The sequence below is a fragment of the Lampetra fluviatilis genome, chromosome 58 (assembly GCF_964198595.1).
Source record: "Lampetra fluviatilis chromosome 58, kcLamFluv1.1, whole genome shotgun sequence".
Taxonomy (NCBI): domain Eukaryota; kingdom Metazoa; phylum Chordata; class Hyperoartia; order Petromyzontiformes; family Petromyzontidae; genus Lampetra; species Lampetra fluviatilis.
Genome location: NC_136332.1, coordinates 2,773,169 through 2,779,807, shown reverse-complemented (window position 1 = coordinate 2,779,807; position 6,639 = coordinate 2,773,169). Strand labels below are relative to the sequence as shown.

General features: G+C 47.4%; 1 protein-coding gene across 1 annotated transcript in view; it reads left to right on the top strand.

Annotated features, from left to right (window-relative positions):
• The window catches only part of TBC1D24 (TBC1 domain family member 24), a 525,632-nt gene that overhangs the window by 356,443 nt on the left and 162,550 nt on the right, over positions 1–6,639 (top strand). The window lies entirely within an intron of this gene.

Genomic DNA, 6,639 nt, shown 5'->3' with positions numbered 1-6,639 from the left:
GCTCACTGATGGGACTTTGCCCAGATCTTTCAAGGACTTGTGAGCTCCTCACACAATCCAGCCTGGTTAAACCCAGGATGGATCGTAGGCAGGCCAGCCTAAATGTTTCCAACCGGCGAAGATGCTCCACTAGGGGGGTCCACGTTTCGCAAGCGTAGAGAAGGGAGGGAATGACTGTGGCCGAGAAGACCTGAAGCTTCGTGCGGAGCGACAGACCAGGTAGCTACCACACAGCGTTACGCAACCGATGAAAAGATATTGCCGCTCGACTGATTCGGAGTGAGACCTCTGCTGATAAACTGGAGCCGGTCATAAGCACACTGCCCAGGTATGGGAAACTCTCCACTCTCTCCACAACTGCCCCATCACCGATTGGGAGTTGTGGGGGTGGAGTGCCCGATGGTACAAAATACCCAGGCAGGTGCTTAGTTTTGGTGGGGCTGATGGTAAGGCCCCACCTCTTAGTGGCACGCTCCAGTCTCAGCAGCAGCGTCTCCAACTCCTCTTCTGAATGAGCAGCTATTACCAAATCATCGGCATACATAACGTGGTTGACCAATAGGGAGCCATCCCTTGATCGCACCCGGGCGTCGATCAGCCTCCCATTATATCTGTACCAAATGGTAATTCCCCCGGTACAGCTATTGAAGGCTTCACGAACTACGCAGTCGAAATAGATGTTAAATAATGTGGGAGCCAGAGGACATCCCTGTCGCACCCCAAGGTGTACAGGGAAAGGCTCCGACTCCCGGCCACGTAGTTTTACCCGGGCCCGCTCACCATCATGAAGGTCCTTAATGATCGTGAGCAGAGGGTCAGGGACTCCGAAAGCACGAAGAACAACCCAGAGCCCAGTCCTACTGATGGTATCATAGGCCTTGACCAGGTCAATAAAGCAGAGATGTAGGTCTTTTTGGAATTCCCTACACCTCTGCTGTAGCAGACGGACAGAAAATATGGCATCTGTGCAGGACCGCCCTTTCCTGAAACCGCATTGGGGCTCCGCAAGCCTCTCCTCAGCGTGCCTAGCAAGGCGATGTTGAATAATCCTTGCCAGGACCTTACCCGGCACACTGAGGAGTGAGATGCCCCTGTAGTTGTTACAGTCGGTACGGTCCCCCTTCTTAAAGAGGGGGACCACCAGGGCATCCTTCCAGTCCTGCGGAACCCGTCCAGTGGTCCAGACTGTTGTTATGATGTCATGTAGGGCAGTCTGTGCACAAACGCCACCCTCCCTCAGCATTTCGCTTGGGAGATCATCTCTGCCCGGTGCCTTCCCTGGTCTCAGACTCCGGATCGCCCTCAGTACTTCCTCAACAGCTGGTACCTCAGCCAGCCACTCACAGGGGGTGACCTCTTCCAATATTTGAGGCACCGCAGCCTCAGCAGGATTATCCCCACTTTGTGCCATGATGTTTTCCTGGCTGAGAGATTTTCCCTCCCCCAGGACCTCACAGAAATGCTCAGCAAATCTGCAAACCTGTTCCTGGGGGTCGGAGATTGGATCACCGTTTTTTCCTCTAATGATGGTAATAGGTGTGGCGCTGCAGGTTACTTTTTTGATGGAGTTAAATAGTGATTTGTGATCGCGGGCCACTGAGGCAGACTCCATCTCCTCAGCAACCCGCGACCACCACCCATCCTTACAGCGCCTTACGGCTCTCCGAACCTCCGAGCGAAGGCTGCGGTAAACCTCCTCATTCTCTGACGTGGGATGCTGTAGGCGATGAGAGTGGGCCTGTCGCTTTTTCTCAATTAACCTGAACACCTCCTCCGTCAGCCAGGGTTTCTGGGGAGGTCTTGACCGCGTACCCAAAGCAGCCATTGCAGCTGCATGAGTCACAGTCTTAAACCTCGCCCATTTACCCTCGACATCAGGTGGAGTGGGGGACGATGCCAACCCCAGCTGCAAGCAATGATGAAATTCTCGCTTGCAACTTTCATCAGCTAGCGAGACCAGGCCACTTTTGGTTGGAATGGGGTCCTGGGTGTACACCCACCACCGGAGTGGAAGAATGGCAGGCGCATCTTACAGATGACTAGTCGATGGTCAGAGGTCAGATCAGCTCCACGGTAGGTCCTGGTGTCAAGGACATGGGCTCGCATCCGCTGGTCCGTCACTATGTAGTCCAGCAGATGTTCTTGCTTGGACCCGGCATGTATCCATGATGTTGTGTGGATGCGCCGATGCCGGAAGAGCGTGTTGGTAATTACAAGCCCATGGGCTGCACAAAAATCTAGCAGCCTCCTACCGTTATTATTGAGCTGATCTGGCCCATGCCTTCCAATCACTCCAGACCAGGTGCCAGCATCATGACCAACTCGGACATTGAAGTCACCCAACAAGATGACTCTGTCCCGAGTGGCCACTTTAGCCAGCACCTGTGACAGGAGGTCATAGAAAGCGTCTGACTCATCGGCTTTGCCTGCATCCCTCCACGGATGTTCGTCTTCGGTGGGGGCATAAGTAACCACGACCACCACTCCTCGCCTCTGGTTGATGGGAAGGCGAGCCCAAAGTATCCTGGGGCTTACAGCTTCCCACACCTCACCGCCACGCTCCCACGCCCCCTTCATTCTTTTGTTCAGAAGAAGAGCCACACACACACACATACACACACCACACACACACATACATGCACATACACACACATACACACACATACACCACATACACACACATACACACACATACATACACACACATACACACACATACACCACATACACACACATACACACACATACACACACACACATACACACACACATACACACATAAACACACACACCACATACACACACATACACATACATACACACACACCACATACACACACATACACACACCACACACATACACACACCACACACATACATACATACACATACATACACACATCACACACATACATACACACACCACATACACACCACATACACACCACATGCACACACACACACATACACACACCACATACACACACCACATACACACACACCACATACACAAACACACACACATACACACACACCACACACACACATACATACACACACACACATACACCACATACACACACCACATACACACACACCACATACACAAACACACGCATACACACACACACATACACACACACACCACACACACACATACACACACATACACACACACATACACACATACACACACATACACACATATCACCCACAATACAGTGGGGGGGGGGGGTGGATTAGATCTGGTTGTCCGCCTGATGAAGCTGATTGTAATTACTGGCGAAACGTCGTACTCAGATTGTAAATGTTGTGGCTTGGCTCTCCAACACAACGGTGTGCTGTACTAGTATACTACACTATACACTACACTACACACTACACTATACATTACACTACTATACACTATACTACTATACACTACTACACTATACACTACACTATACACTACACTATACACTACTATACACTACACTATACACTACACTACAGTACTATACACTACACTATACACTACACTACTATACACTATACTACTATACACTACTACACTATACACTACTATACACTACACTACTATACACTACACTACTATACACTGCACTATACACTACTATACACTACACTATACACTACACTACTATACACTACTACTACTATACACTACACTACTATACACTACTACTACTATACACTACACTACTATACACTACACTACTATACACTACACTATACACTACACTACTATACACTACACTACTATACACTACACTATACACTACACTACTATACACTACACTATACACTACACTACTATACACTACACTACTATACACTACACTATACATTACTATACACTACACTATACACTACACTATACACTGCACTATACACTACACTACTATACACTACACTATACACAACACTACTATACACTACACTACTATACACTACACTACTATACACTACACTACACACTATTTGCTGTACTAGTAACGAATTGCCCACTTTCTGTTCACGTGACACAACTTTACTAATTGGCTGTGTCGGGTGGTGGTGGGTTAAACTACACAACATTTATTTATTTATTTACGCGATCTAAACGCCCCCCCCCAAAACCCCCCTCTGCTGTGGAGAGACACAACCACAGCAACAACAAGGAGTAGCTCTAAAGACATTCGTTTTAGATCAGTGGGGGGTGGGGGGGGGTAATCACGATAATCACGATAATCGCGATAATCACGATAAATAACGATAATTGCGATAAGTAACGATAATCGCGATTAACAACGGCAATCACGATAAATCACGATAATCACGATACATCACGATAATCGCGTTACATTACTAAACACAACGAGCAGCAAGTTCCAAAGCAATTAGTTCTGTCAATCGAGAATGATGATGACGATGATGATGATTTCGAAAGTGCCTGGCTCACCCGTGGCTTCATCATCTCGGGAGTGGGATAATGATGTTGATGATGATGTTGATGATGTTGATGATGATGTTGATGATGTTGATGATGATGTTGATGATGTTTATGATGTTGATGTTTATGATGTTGTTGATGATGATGATGTTGATGATGACGTTGATGATGATGATGTTGATGATGACGTTGATGATGACGTTGATGATGATGTTGATGATGATGTTGATGATGATGTTGATGATGTTGATGATCATGCAGCGAAACCCACACGCCCGCCCGCCCACCTTTGGCTGAGCCAAAAGAGAAATCCGCTGCCCAGACGATGAACCCACGGATGCTGTTTCACAAACACGCGACGTTTCGGGCAATGGCCCTTTTTCACTGCCACGTGGTTATGACGACCCCGGCGGCCCCGTTAATGAACGAGCGCCCAGTCGTTTAATAGCAGCAGCAGTGGGCGTAGTAGCAGCAGCAGTAGTAGTAGCAGCAGTAGCTGCAGTAGCAACAGCAGTAGTAGTAGCAACAGTAGTAGCAACAGCAGTAGCAGCAGTAGCAGCAGTAGTAGCAGTAGTAGTAGCAACAGCAGCAGTAGCAGCAGTAGTAGCAGCAGTAGCAGCAGCAGTAGTAGCAACAGTAGTAGCAGCAGCAGCAGTAGCAGCAGTAGTAGCAGCAGTAGTAGCAGCAGTAGTAGTAGCAACAGCAGCAGTAGTAGCAACAGCAGTAACAGCAGTAGCAGCAGCAGTAGTAGCAACAGTAGTAGCAGCAGCAGTAGCAGCAGTAGTAGCAGCAGCAGCAGTAGCAGCAGCAGTAGTAGCAGCAGCAGTAGCAGCAGTAGTAGCAGCAGCAGCAGTAGCAACAGTAGTAGCAGCAGCAGTAGTAGCAGTAGTAGCAACAGCAGCAGTAGCAGCAGCAGTAGTAGCAACAGCAGCAGTAGTAGTAGTAGCAGAAGTAGCAACAGCAGCAGTAGCAACAGAAGTAGTAGCAGCAGCATCAACACGGCACCATCATCACCACCATCTCCGTCATCATGACTACCATCACCATCATCACCACCATCACCACCATCACCGTCATCATGACTACCATCACCACCATCATCACCGTCATCATCACCACCATCACCATCATCGCCACCATAAGGAAGATCTTTACACAAATTTGCCTGCAAGAATATTTTATTGAGGCTGTATTTTGTTAAAAAGAGCAAATTTCATCGAGGATGTGCGACTTTATACATTGTATGCAGATTCGCTCACAAACTCGCGTATTTTTATTCACGTGTTAAAGTATCCATACCGTAGACATTTACAACAGAGACTGATGTTACACCGTTTACAAACGTCGTTCACCATTTCCCGTCGACCCTTTTCTTGTTGAAGAATCTACGTATCGGACGATGCGACGAGGTCGAATTGGTACATTGTACAAGTGTAATGTAATAAGGCTGCCTGCTGACGGAAAAGTGGTACTGACAGCAGAGAAGCGATACGTCAGCAGAGGGAGTATATACGGGGGGGGGGGTGATGAGAACTAAAGAGAATTTTTTCGATTTAAAGCTTTCGTGACTGCAGGGATTCATCTTCTTGGTTCTTTCGGTAAAGTCACGTAGAAGGGAAGTAATAAAATAATAAAAATAAAACATAATAAAATGAAATAATTCTCACGACGTTTCGGCTACAACGCAAGCAGCCGTCTTCAGGTGAAGAATGAGACACTACCAAGCTAGGAGCTTATATATAAACTGGGTTGGAGGTGGAAGAGCGCCTTAACAAAAAAGAATGTGCATATGAAGAGGAATTTAGCATATTCATGGAAAATGCGTAGGAGGTGGGCGGGGGGGGTTTCAAAGGCATATTATGCCCATGCATTATGCAGGATCAACAGCACCAAGGGGGGTGCAGGGAGTAGCATTAACAAAGGAAAGGAATGTTATTGATATGTAGCTACTTTAGTTTTCTACGTGGTTGTTTAGTAACTGCAGCTACATATCAATAACATTCCTTTCCTTTGTTAATGCTACTCCCTGCACCCCCCCTTGGTGCTGTTGATCCTGCATAATGCATGGGCATAATATGCCTTTGAAACCCCCCCCCCGCCCACCTCCTACGCATTTTCCATGAATATGCTAAATTCCTCTTCATATGCACATTCTTTTTTGTTAAGGCGCTCTTCCACCTCCAACCCAGTTTATATATAAGCTCCTA